General features: G+C 39.3%; 1 pseudogene across 1 annotated transcript; it reads left to right on the forward strand.

Annotated features, from left to right (window-relative positions):
- The first annotated feature begins 9,209 nt into the window (after positions 1-9,209).
- LOC128575863 (elongation factor 1-alpha 1-like) lies at positions 9,210-10,914 on the forward strand (annotated as a pseudogene). Its single transcript, XR_008377187.1, has one exon. The product of XR_008377187.1 is annotated as an elongation factor 1-alpha 1-like (transcript).
- The last annotated feature ends 3,617 nt before the right edge of the window (positions 10,915-14,531 follow it).

Below are 14,531 nucleotides of genomic sequence, written 5' to 3' on the forward strand. Positions count from 1 at the left end.
ATGGGGGCAAGACATGATTGCAAGAGGGACATTGCCTAACAATTGCAATCAATGTAACCTGGCTTATTGTACCCTCAATGAATTCCGAACAATAAAAATATAAATAAATAAATAAATATACAGGATCAACCTCCTGGATGTGAGAAAAAAAAAAAAAACATTCAGTGGGGAGAAGATTCGCTATTTAACAAATGGTGCTGGGTGAACTGGCTGGCAACCTGTAGAAGATTGAAACTGGACCCACACCTTTCACCATTAACTAAGATAGACTCTCACTGAATAAAAGATTTAAACTTAAGACATGAAACTATAAAAATACTAGAAGAGAGTGCAGGGAAAACTCTTGAAGGAATTGGCCTGGGTGAATATTTTATGAGGAGTACTCCCCAGGCAATGGAAGCACTACTGAGACCTAATCATACTAAAAAGCTTCTGCACAGCCAATAACATAGTGAGTAAAGCAAGCAGACAGCCCTCAGCATGGGAGAAAATATTTGCAGGTTATACCTCTGATAAAGGTCTAATAACCAGAATCCATAGAGAACTCAAACGTATGAGTAAGAAAAGAACACGTGATTCCATCTCAGGGTGGGCAAGGGACTTGAAGAGAAAATTCTCTAAAGAAGACAGACGCACAATCTACAAACACATGAAAAAAAGCTCATCATCCTTAATCATTAGAGAAATGCAAATCAAAACTACTTTGAGATATCACCTAACCCCAGTAAGAGTAGCACATATAACAAAATCCCAAAACCAGAGATGTTGGCGTGGATGTGGAGAAAAGGGCACACTTCTACACTGCTGGTGGGAATGCACCCTAATACGTTCCTTCTGGAAGGATGTTTGGAGAATACTTAGAGACCTAAAAATAGACCTGCCATTCGATCCTATAATTCCTTTACTAGGTTTATACCCAGAAGACCAAAAATCACAATATAACAAAGACGTCTGTACCAGAATGTTTATTGCAGCCCAATTCATAATTGCTAAGTCATGGAAGAAGCCCAAGTGCCCATCGACCCACAAATGGACTAGCAAGTTGTGGTACATGTATACCATGGAATATTATGCAGCCTTACAGAAAGATGGAGACTTTACCTCTTTCATGTTTACATGGATGGAGCTGGAACATATTCTTCTTAGCAAAGTATCTCAGGAATGGAAGAAAAAGTATCCAATGTACTCAGCCCTACTATGAAGCTAAATTATAGCTTTCACATGAAGGCTATAACCCAACTATAGCACAAGACTATGAGGGAAGGGCCAAGGAAGGGGAAGGGAGGGGTGAGGTTAGGCTGGAGGGAGGGTAATGGGTGGGGCCAAACTGACGGTGCATCTTAGAATATGTACAGGCAAAACTTACTAAAGGCAGAATACAAATGCCTACATACAATAACTAAGAAAATGCCATGAAGGCTACGTTGAACAGTTTGATGAGAATATTACAGATTGTATATGAAACCAGCTCATTGTACCCCTTGATTGCACTAATGTACACAGCTATGATTTAACAATAAAAAAAATAAAATAATAATAATAAAATAATATATTTTTTCCAATTTTAATATCAGTTATATCCAAATGAAGTAGAATAATTTTGAAGTACTTCTTCTTTTTCTATTGTCTATAAGATTTGTTATGATCTGTTTTTGAAATTAACTTATTTTTATTTATAAAAATAAATATTCTCTATTTTTTGAGACTTTGGAGAAAAAAAAAATAAAGGTAACCGATGACTCCATACTGAAAAAAAAAAAAAAACTATTGTTCTGTATAAGGTAAAACCAAGTAATGTGAAAAAAGCCAAAGACTGGAAGAAAATATTTGTAAAACACATCTAATCAAGTACCGTTATCTAAAAGATTGAAAGAACTCTTAAAACTCAACAACGAGAAAATGAACAAAAGAACTGAACAGACATGTCAAGAGAGAAGATATATAGATAACAGGTAAACATATGAAAATATGTTCAATCTTATATGTTGGAAAGGAATTACAAATTAAAACAACAAGATACCTCTATGCACCTATGAAAATGGTCAAAATCCAATGTGTTAACAATTCCCAATAAAGGCAAGGACGTGAAGCAACAGGAACTCTCCTTCACTGGTGGTAGGATTACAAATTGGTACAGCCACCAAACACACTACTTACCATAAGATGCAGCAGCTGTGCTCCATAGTATTTACACAAATCAACTAGATATGGATTAAAGGTTTAAATAGAAACTCTGACACTATAATACTACTAGAAGAAAATGAAGGGGGAACACTTCAGGGCCTTGGTGTAGGCAAAGATTTTATCTCTACGATCTCAACAGCACGGCAACAAAAACAAAAATAGACAAATTGAACTGTATTAAATTAAAAGGCTTCTGCACTGCAAAGAAAACATCCACAGAGTGAAGAGACAATCTGTTGAATATAAGAAAATATGAACTATTGCTGTGACAAAGGGCTAATATCCAGAACCTATAAGGAATTCAACAGTAAATAATAATAATACCATTACAGAGTGAACAAAGGACATGAATAGACATTTCTCAAAAGAAGACATACCAACAGGTATGTATGAAGAAATGCTCAACATCCCTAATCATCAAGAAAATTTAAATCAAAACCTCAATGAAACATCGTCTTATCCAGTTAGAATGATTATCATTAAAAAGACAAAAAACAAAAAAAGCTGGCACAGAGCACATGCCTGAAGTCCTAGCTACTTGTGAAGCTGAGACAGGAGGCTTACTTGAGTCCAGAAGTTTGAGGATACAGAAGGCTATGATTGTGCCACTGAGTGACAGAGCAAGACCCTCTTCTCTAAAAAAGAGTAATTTTTTTTAAAGACAAAACAATAACAGATGCTGGCCAGGATGCAGAGAAGATGGAACTCTTATACACTATTGATGGGAATGTAAAATATGTATAGTCACCATGGAAAACAGTGTGACAATTTCCCAGAAAACTAAAAACATGATAGAACTGCCATACAATCCAGCAATCCACTATTGGGTATTTATCCAAAGGAAAAGAAATCAGTATATCAAAGGAATACCTACCCTCACATATGTATTGCAGCATCATTCACATAGGAAAGAAATAGAATCAATTTAAATGTCCATACACAGATAGATTAATAGAGAAAACATGATATATATACACAATGAAATACTATTCCATCATGGAAAAGAATGAAATCATACCATTTGAAGCAACACAGATGGAACTGGAAGTAATTACGTTAAGTGAAATAAGACAGGCACAGAAAGCCAAATATCGCATATTATTACTCATAGGTAGGAGCTAAAAAAGTTGACCTCATGGAGGTAGAGATAGAATGATAGATTCCAGATGCTTGGAAGGGTGTACTCACTGTTGGGGAAGATAAAGAGAAGTTGGTTAATGGGTATGAACATACAGTTAGAAGGAGTAAGTTCTAATGTTTAATTGCAGAGTAAGTTAACTATAGTCAGCAACCATGGATCCTATATTTCAAAACAACTAGAAAAGAGGTCTTGAAATGTTTCAGACACATAGAAATGATAAATATCCAAGGTGAGATGGAATTCCAAATACAATGACTTGATTATTACCAACTATGCATGTAATAAAATATCACTTGGACTCCATAATATATGATGTATATGTTATGTAACAATAAAAAATTTTAACAGTGGGGCAGCGCCTGTGGCTCAGTCGGTAGGGCGCCGGCCCCATATGCTGAGGGTGGTGGGTTCAGGCCCCACCCCAGCTGAACTGCAACCAAAAAAAAAAAAATAATAATAGCTGGGCGTTGTGGCGGGCGCCTGTAGTCCCAGCTACTAAAAAAAAAAAAAAATTTTAACAGTGAATCTAAAAAAAAATTGAAAACTCATGTTCACTTTAAAACCTGTAAACACATGTTTGTAGCAAGTTTATCCATAATTGCCAAGATTTGGAAGCAACCAAGATGTTCTTCAGTAGACGAATAGATAAATATAATGTGGCACATCCAACATTGTAATATCATTCAGCACTGCAAATAAATGAGCTATAAAGCCAGGGGAAAAAAGACACAAAGAAACAATACATACATATTACTGAATGAAAGAAGCCAATCTGAACAGGCTACATTCTTCATGATTAAAACTGCATGACATCCTGGGAAAGGCAAAATATGAGACAGTAGAGAAATTGGTGACTGCTAGGGTTTCATGGGGAGGGAGCAATGAGCAGGTGGAGCACAGAGGACTTTTAGGACAGTGAGACTGTTCTGTAGGCTAATACAATGGTGGACACACGTCATTACACATGTGTCAAAGTCTATTCACCACCAAGAGTGAAACCTCAGGTAAACTTTGGACTCTGAGTGACAATGATCTATCAATGTGGGTTCATCAGTCATGACAAATGTCCCACTCTGAGGGGATGTCACAGGTCAGGGGGGTGGGCTGTGCATGAGTGGACAGGGGACACATAGGAACTCTCTGTACTCTGCTCAATTTCACTGCAAATCTACTCTAAAAAATAAAAACTAATTAAAGAAAATGAAAAAGAATGGCCCTCAACTGTGACCTCTCCCAGCTTCTGGGGGCAAATCTTTCTTAAAAACCCACTTCAGTAAATTGGGTCTATCACCCTGTCCCTCCGCATGCCCAGCACACAATTCCCTCTCACTGTTCATCTCTGAGGTACCCTTTTGTTCCAATCTGTCAGATCTCTTTTGTGATCTAAAACAGCTCCCACCCTCTGCACCTCTGGGCTTACTATACAAACCCAAGCAGGGCACTCACATATTCCCAGCTTCCAGGAAACTCCAGTTGCAATGAGATCTCCACTCTCGTTTGCTTCTACAGATTTTGTAGGTAGACACGTTGGGAGATCCACAACTTTCTTGGAGTGCCTCCTTATCTAATTCCATTTAATCTTTACAACACCTCTGCAATCTTAGAAATCATTTGATTGCACATAGCAACCAACTCATGCACACTATCAGACGGCAAAGCCAGAGATGGGTTTCCTGGGAGGGAAGGGGACAGAGACAAACTAGGGCACCTCCCACACCCTTGGAGTGAAGGAATGAGGTCCAGGAGCTACGACACCTTCTGTGCAACTCTGCTTCTCTCTATACAGCTGTGCCTTATCTGAGTGCCACCTGTTCCTTCATCTACTTGCTCTGGCCTCCAGCATGTCAACCCCTAAAAAGCAGCCTTCACTCCCAACAACCTCCCCTGTGGTTCTGACTTTCTCAGCTGTGGCATCTCTGGTTCAAATTTTGGAGTCTCTGATGAGTTCAGTTTAAACAAGACTCAGTTCCTCTGAATATATGCCCCTGGTCTGGTCATCTCTTTCTGGGACAGAGGGAGGAGTTTCATCTGAAGGAAAGGGAACCATGCCATTGAGGGCTAAAGCCTCCAAGATGTGAGAAGCACCTGGATAGAAATGTGTAGGCAGAAGAAATAAGTTCGGTTCAGCAAGAGTGGTAGGTAATGCCATACTTAGTTCATAGGTATAGAAACAACCTCAGAGGAGTTCAATAAACCAGTCAAAGCCACAACACATGAAGAACCCTCAGAGAGACCAACAATATATGTGTAATTCATGGAAACGGACACTTAAGAGTGTTAAGTAACTACCGTGTGTGTGGTTATAATATATGTGTATATATGTATATTTCTCTATATGTACATCACTAGTCACTCTTTAACAGCTGGCTTTGGCCAAGCCTAGATCTGGAGATATACAAAAGTGCTCAGAAGCTGTAGAGAACTGAGTATGACACACAAGGGAATGGATACCATTTGATACATATGGTTTTTCTTAAAAGGAAAATATATTCAATGCATTGTCATTGTCTAAACAGGGAACATATGGTTTTAAAAAAGGAAGCATAGTCTAGATCTCATTGTAATTATGAGCTGGAGTTTGAATCCTGCCCCACACAGTATTGTCTTTATGACCTTAGGAAAGGTACTTTTTCTGTGCCTCCATTTCCTCAAGTAAAGTAGACAAAATAATAATGCCTAAATCACAGAACTTACTGTGAAGACTTGACAAAATATTTGCAAGGGGCTTAGAACAATTCCTGGTATGTAGTAAGCGTGAGAAAGTGGGAAAATGAGATATGTAAGGAAGATGAGGTTCATAACACTGCTTAATGCTACAGGGCACATATTTTAATCCCACCTACTATCAGGTAGGGAAATTTCCTTGATTTGACAACAATTCTCTTCCAGGAGAGTAGATCTCAATACTTTTTCATGGCTCTTGATTCTATCATCTAGGAAATTCTTCCTATTACCATCCTTGGCTACTTCTTAAACAGGCATAGGGTAATATAATACACACTTACTCTCCTTGGGGTAGTCAGAGTGCTCAGTCAACTTCTTGCCCATAAATGGTTGGGTGCAAATTTCAAACACATCTCTTTTGGTGAAAACTGGTGGAATTTTTGATAAAAACGCTTATAAGAATCTTACTAACCTTAACTTTCTTTTCAACTCAATTCTAATCAATTCCATGTGTTCACAAGCACATCTGTGATAATAAGAAATCCATTTCCTTGCATGTGCCTACCATTCTCTTTCTCTCTGATCAACATTAATCAAGATATAATCAGCACACAAACATTATACCACTAATTTGAACAGAAAATAATATATATAGTTTCTTAAGTAAAAGAATGTTAACTACTGACAGGGTGAAAGAGAACTCCAAGATGTAATGGAGCTGGGAACTTCAGAAATCAACAACCATTCCTCAGGCTGAGGGAAAGTGAACAAGGAAGAATCTTAGAAACTTAGCACAGGGCCTTGCAGGCTCAGACGCAGACCTGAGCCCAAAGTGCACAGCTTCAGGAAAACATGGCTCATGGCAGGTGGATGCAGTCCTCTGAGAGGGAGAGATTGACAGAGGTGCCATTACTTGGAAAAACTGCAGAGTTCTCACACTAGTGAACCACTGGGAACACATTTTTGGCCTTACAGAGGAAATCGTTGTCATAGTGTCTGCCCTTCATTGGTGCTCACCCCAAAACGAGGACTAAAAGACAGCATTTCCTGGTGTATTGAGGGAGAGGGACAGGGACAAAATGCAGAGTTAAGTCAGGACAGAAGAGATGTATTTAGAATGTATGAAGGAAATTGATTCATTTTAGTCATAAAAATGGAGGGATTTTGTGTGCATGAAATTGGGAATGCTAAAGCAGAGTGGTGCATAAAACTGGATTGTGGCCAGGCACAGTGGCTCATGCCTATAATCCCAGCACTCTGGGAGGCCAAAGTGGGTGAATGCTTGAACTCCCAAGTTCAAGACCAGCCTGAGCAAGAGTGAGATACCATCTCTAAAACTAGCCAGGCATTGTGGTGGGCACCTATAATCCCACCTACTTGGGAGGCTGAGGCAAAAGAGTATCCCTTGAGCTCAAGAGTTTGAAGTGAGCTATGATACCATGCCACTCTGCCAGGGGCAAGAAAGTGAGAATCTGTCTAAAAAAAAAAAAAAGCCTGAATTGTGCTGTATTTATCAGGTAAGTCCTCCCCCAGAGGCTCTTGTTTTTAATGAACTCACTCAGACAGACAGGCTATGATTTCAATGATTGCTCTGGTGACTAAGGCAGAGTATGACCAGATGGCACCCATGTGAATGATATCTAAGGAATGGAAATTAGTGGGCATTGTGTACAAGAAAATTTCCAGGAGTGAGGAAACAGTATGTCTGATATTTCAACATAATCATTCTTGACAGTTTTTTCTTTTGTTTTATCTTAAGTTGGGAAGATACTTAGGTGGGATTACTGGAATGATAGAGTGAGGTGATCACCAAATCCTCTTCCTACAAAGCAGTGATACAAAGTGAACAAAATTAAAAGCAAACATTTCAGGATTCAGAACACTGACCAAGTCATCAACACATTCAGAAGTATTTATTAATGTAAAAACAAAGACAAACCTATGGAACCTCAAGCTAATAAGGAGAGGGTATCTATAGGATTATGGCCTATGGCAGCCCACACTAAAACCCACCCCTACAACTTCCCTTGCTCCATTAGCAACTAAAGTTCCACCAGGGTGAGGGGTGAGGCAAGCTGTGAAAAGCACACATTTCACTGCTGTGGAGAGCTGATTTGATGTGGAGCAGAGGTCTGAAAACCCAACACCTCTGGCCATTGTCAGAAACAGTAGTGATCTTGGTAAAAATCATTAAGGAACGGCAACTGCAGATGGTTTGAGGTCATATTCATAGTTGAGGTTAACGGTAGACTTGCAAACTAAGCAAAAAATTTACAGGAAAATTAGGAAAAATAAGGTAGCATTAGTGATCCATAATAAACTTCCACATATCTTTAGTGATCTGAACAATGAACATTTCTCCAAGGTTGCATGCATGCTGAGGAGAAATCATAGGCAACCCTAGCTGTCTACATACTCCTGGTTGAATGTCAGGCCATGTGTGGGCATGGAAAAGACAGGGTGATGTCCAGAAGAAAGTAAAAGAATTTTGAGTGCATTTCCCAAGCCACAGTAAGATCCATTAGAAAAGCATGGAAACCTTACCTAGTCAAGGTATTTGATCCTCAGCTGACCATGAAGCAATGTCATAGAGGTGAGCCCTAGTAAGCCAATCTAAAATATAATGCAAAAAAAAAAAGGCTTAGCACCCATAGCACAGTGGTTATGGCACCAGCCACATACACCAAGGCTTGCAGGTTCAAAACCAACCCGGGCTTGCTAAACAACAATGACAACTGCAACAAAAAATGGCTGGGCATTGTGGCAGGTGCCTATAGTCCCAGCTACTCAAGAGGCTGAGGCAAGAGAATCACTTAAGCCCAAGAGTTTGAGGTTGCTGTGAGCTGTGATGCCACGGCACTCTACCAGGGGTGACAGCTTGAGACTCTGTCAAAAAAAAAAAAAAAAAAAAACACCTGAAGAGTCATCAATGGCTGTATGCTACAGAGGAGACAAACCACATAATTACTGAAAGCAGCAGAAGGAAAGACTCGTTGCATACAGAAGAACATTTTTATTAGTAGTTCACTTCTCATCAGAAAAACCTGGAGGTGAGAAGGTGGTGAGATGAAAAATTCAAAGTGATAAAAGGAAAAAATTTTCAAACAAGAATTCTATATCTAGCCAAACTACCCTTCAAATTGAAGTTGACAGACAAATATTGCCAGTGTGAAAACTGTCAGATTCAAAATAGCTTCACTTGCTTTTTCGCAACGGGTTTGCCGCCAGTAAACAGGTGCTGCGAAAACCGCCCATACGATCCAAAATGGGGAAGGAAAAGACTCATATCAACATTGTTATCATTGGACACGTAGATTCGGGCAAGTCCACCACTACTGGCCATCTGATCTACAAATGTGGTGGCATTGACAAGAGAACCATTGAAAAATTTAAGAAGGAGGCTGCTGAGATGGGAAAGGGCTCCTTCAAGTACGCGTGGGTCTTGGATAAACTGAAGGCTGAACGTGAGCGTGGTATCACCATTGATATCTCCCTGTGGAAATTTGAGACTAGCACATACTACGTTACTATCATTGATGCCCCAGGACACAGAGACTTTATCAAAAACATGATCACAGGCTCATCTCAGGCTGACTATGCTGTCCTGATTGTTGCTGCTGGTGTTGGTGAATTTGAAGCTGGTATCTCAAAGAATGGGCAGACCCGTGTGAATGCCCTTCTGGCTTACACACTGGGTGTGAAACAACTAATTGTGTTAACAAGATGGATTCCACTGAGCCGCCCTACAGCCAGAAGAGATACGAGGAACTCGTTAAAGAAGTCAGCACTTACATTAAGAAAATTGGCTACAACCCTGACATAGTAGCATTCGTGCCAATTTCTGGTTGGAATGGTGACAACATGTTGGAACCAAGTGCAAACATGCCTTGGTTCAAGGGATGGAAAGTCACCCGGAGGGATGGCAATACCAGTGGAACCACACTGCTTGAAGCTCTGGATTGCATTCTGCCACCAACTCGTCCAACTGACAAGCCCTTGCGTCTGCCTCTGCAGGATGTCTACGAAATTGGTGGTATTGGTATTGTCCCTGTGGGCCGAGTGGAGACTGGTGTTCTCAAACCTGGCATGGTGGTCACCTTTGCTCCAGTTAATGTTACAACTGAAGTAAAGTCTGTTGAAATGCACCATTAAGCTTTTTAGTGAAGCTCTTCCAGGAGACAATGTGGGCTTCGACGTCAAGAATGTGTCTGTCAAACGTGCTCATTGTGGCAATGTTGCTGGTGATAGCAAAAATGACCCACCAATGGAAGCAGCTGGCTTCACTGCCCAGGCAATTATCCTGAACCATCCAGGCCAAATTAGTGCTGGCCACGCTCCTGTACTGGATTGTCACACAGCTCACATTGCCTGCAAGTTTGCTGAGCTGAAGGAAAAGATTGACCGCCGCTCTGGTAAAAAGCTGGAAGATGGCCCTAAATTCCTGAAATCCGGTGACGCCGCCATCGTCGATATGGTTCCTGGCAAACCCATGTGTGTTGAGAGCTTCTCAGATTATCCTCCTCTGGATCGTTTCGCTGTTCGTGACATGAGACAGACAGTTGCTGTTGGTGTCATCAAAGCAGTGGACAAGAAGGCTGCTGGAGCTGGCAAGGTCACCAAGTCTGCCCAGAAAGCTAAATGAATATTATCTCTAATACCTGCCACCCCAGTCTTAATCAGTGGTGGAAGAATGGTCTCGGAACTGTTTGTTTCAATTGGCCATGTAAGTTTAATAGTAAAAGACTGGTTAATGATAACAATGCATCGTAAAACCTCCAATAGGAAAGGAAAATGTTTTGCGGACCATTTGTTTCTTTTTTTGTGGCAGTTTTAAGTTATTAGTTTTTAAAATCAGTACTTTTTAATGGAAACAACATGACCAAAAATCTGTCACAGAATTTTGAGACCCATTAAAACAAAGTTTAATGAGGAAAAACAAAAAATAGCTTCACTTGTGTCAAAGCCTGGCAAAAGGGAGCCTGGGAAGAGATAGACTCAGGCCATGAAAGGCAGGCTTCCATGCATGATTAACCTGTCAAGAATTATCATGAGAAATTTTTGCAAACTGCAGCTTACCACAAGTCACAGAAGGATAGCCAGCAGCACATGGACAGAGAGCTGCCTATACAAAAAAACACTCGCCTGACACAGTTTCACAGGCCAATCCAGTGAAAAAGTGTGCCATAACTTTAAGATTACAAATTTTACCTAGCAACTGCCACCACTCACTAATCAGAGCTTGACAGCACCAGAGGACACTGTTCTTTCAAAAATAACTTGCCTAACCTCCTTTTCCACCAATGAAACTCTAACCTTTTCCTTTATTCTCCAGACATACTGGAGGCCACCCTGGTCTGTTGTATGTCCCAGATTGCAATTCAACTTCTTGCTCATTATTCCCAAATAAAATCTTTTTACTTAGAGAGTTGTCATTCTATTTTTTAATTGACCACAAGTAAACAAAAACTGAAATAATCTATGGCTAGCGATTTTGCTTTATAAGAAATACTTTAAAAAATCTTTCAGGCAGCACCTGTGGCTCAGTGGGTAGGGTGCCGGGCCCCATATACCGAGGGTGGTGGGTTCGAACCCAGCCCCAGCCAAACTGCAACAACAACAACAACAACAACAAAATAGCCAGGCATTCTGGTAGGTGCCTGTAGTCCCAAATACTCGGGAGGCTGAAGCAATAGAATCAACTAAGCCCAGAAGTTGGAGGTTCCTGTGAGCTGTGACACCACAGCACTCTACCAAGGGTGATAAAGTGAGACTGTGTCTTAAAAAAAAAAAAAAAAATTCACCTGGCTTATTGTACCTTCAATGAATCCCCAACAATTAAAAAAAAAAAAATTCTTTCAGTATGACAGAAAATGATACTAATGATAAATCAAATCAAAGAAATAGGGAACAAAAAATCAGTGAATGCAAAGGAAAGCAAAAAAGATTGCATAAATATATCCTTCTCTCTTCTTTGAGCAACTGAATTAAAAAGACATAAGAATGCATAAAGTATTAAAACATTGTACATTATATTGGGGCTGTTTCTCTATTTTACCAGACTCAATATTAATCTAAAGTAGATTTAGGTGAATCAAATTGCATATTGTAATCATTATAGCAACCACTAAGAAAGTAGTGGTTGTACACAAAATCAGCAAAGGAATGAACATAGCACAAAGAAATATTTATGTAGTAGAAAAGAAAGCAGAAGAGAAAAATATAAGAGACACATAGAAAACAAATAGCAACATGGATAATCTAATTCCAACCATATCAATAGTCACATTGTATGTGACTATTCTAAGATTATCTTGATGAACAATCAACCAAGACATATCAGAGTACCAAAGGACCTAACAGACATTTATAGAATATTCCGTCCAACAGCCACAGAATAGATTCTTCTCAAAAGCACGAGGAACATTCTACAGGACAGATTATATGTCAAGGCATAAAACAAACCTTATCAAATTTTAAAAATCAATTCATATCTAATATTTTTTCTGACCACAATGAAACAAAACTAGAAGTCAATAATAAGAGGACATTGGAAACTATACAAATACGTGGAAATTAAACAACATGCTCCTTGACAATCAATAAGTTGATGAAGAAATTAAACAGGAAATTAAAAACTGTCTTGGGACATATTAAAATGAAAACACAACATACCAAAACCTATTGGATATGGCAAAAGCACTTCTAAGAGGGAAGTTTATAAAAAGAAATGTCTACATCAAAGAGTAGAAAGATCTCAAATAAATAACCTAATGTTGCACCTCAGACAACTAGAAGAACAAGAGCAAACTAAACCTCAAATTTGTAGAAGAAAAGAAATAATAAATATCAGAGCATGAACAAGCAAAATAGGTCAGCCTGAGCAAGAGCTAGACCCCATCTCTACTAAAAAAAAAAGAAGAAGAAGAAAAGAAAGAAAGAAATAGAAAAACTAGCTGGGCTTCATGGCAGGCATGTTTAGTCCCAACTACTGGGGAGCTGAAGCAAGATGATCAACTGAGCCCAATATATTGAGGTTGCTGTGACCTATGATGACACCACAGCACTCTATCCAGGGGGACAGAGTGAGACTCTATCTCCAAAAAGAGAGAGAGAGAGACTAAAAAATGATACAAAAGATCACGGAAAGGAAGAGTTGGTTTTCTGAACAGATAAACAAAATCAACAAATCTTTAGCTAGACTAGAGTAAAAAGAGAAATGACAAATAAATAATATCAGAGATAAAAGGAGACATTGCAACTGACACCACAGAAATACAAAGGGCTCATTAGAGACTGTTATGAACAATAGTGTGTTAATAAATTGGTAAGCTTAAAAGAAATGGATAAACTCCAGGAAACATACAACCTATCAAGATTGAGTCCTGAAGAAACAGAATGCCTAGACAGACCAATAATGAGTAATGAGCTTGAATCATGCAAAGTCACCCTCCAAGCAAAGCCCGGAACCTGATGGACTCATGCTGAATTCCACCAAACATTTCAAAAACAACTAATGCCAATTCTTTTCAAACTTGTCAAAAGAAAAACAAAGTGAAGTTTAAGGAATTTTTTTCTCTTTTTTTTGAGACAGAGTCTTACTATGTCACCCTAAGTAGAGTGCCGTGGAGTCACAGCTCAACAGCAGCAATCTCAAACTCTTAGACTTAAGAGATTCTCTTTCCTCAGCCTCCCAAGTAGCTGAGACTGCAGGTGCCCACCCCAATGCCCGGCTATTTTTTGTTGCAGTTATCATTGTTGTTGTAGCTGGCCTGGGCCAGGCTCGAACCCATCGGCGTTAGTGAATGCGGCTGGCACCATCACCACTGTGCTATGGGCACCAAGCCAGAAGGAATTCTTCTAAACTCATTCTACCCTGCATTACTCTTATACCAAAGCCAGACAAAGATAGAAGAAAAAGAAACCTACAAGCCAACATCCCTGACTTAAAACAAAAACCACTATGAGGTATCATCTTACCCCAGTTAGACTGGCCATAGTCAAAAAGACAAAAAGTAACAACCACTGGCAAAGATGTGAAGAAAGGGAAACTTTTGTACACTATCGTGAATGTAAATTAGCACACACATGATGGACAACAGTATATAGGTTTCTCCCAAAATTAACAATAGAACTACCCTATGATCTCACATTCCCTCTATCGGGTATATTTACTAAGGAAATGAAATCAGTAAGTTGAAAAGACATCTGTACTCCCATGTTTATTGCAGCACTAGTCATTATAGCCAAGATATACAATAGACCTAACTGTCTATCAATAGACAAACAGATATAGAAAATATAGTATATACACAGGGTCATATATTCAGCCATAGAAAAGAATGAAATCCTGTCATTTGTGACAACATGGATAAACACAGAGAACATTATGTTTAGTGAAAGAAGCCAAGTCCAGAAGGACAATTACTGATTGATAACATGGAATTTTAAGAAGTTCATCTCTCACAGAAGTGGAGAATAAAACAATGGTTACCAGAGACTGGGGAGAGTAAGAGGGAGGGGGAGAAGAGCAGGGTTTGGTCAA

Source organism: Nycticebus coucang, chromosome 2, assembly GCF_027406575.1.
Source record: "Nycticebus coucang isolate mNycCou1 chromosome 2, mNycCou1.pri, whole genome shotgun sequence".
In the NCBI taxonomy this organism is placed as follows: Eukaryota; Metazoa; Chordata; class Mammalia; order Primates; family Lorisidae; genus Nycticebus; species Nycticebus coucang.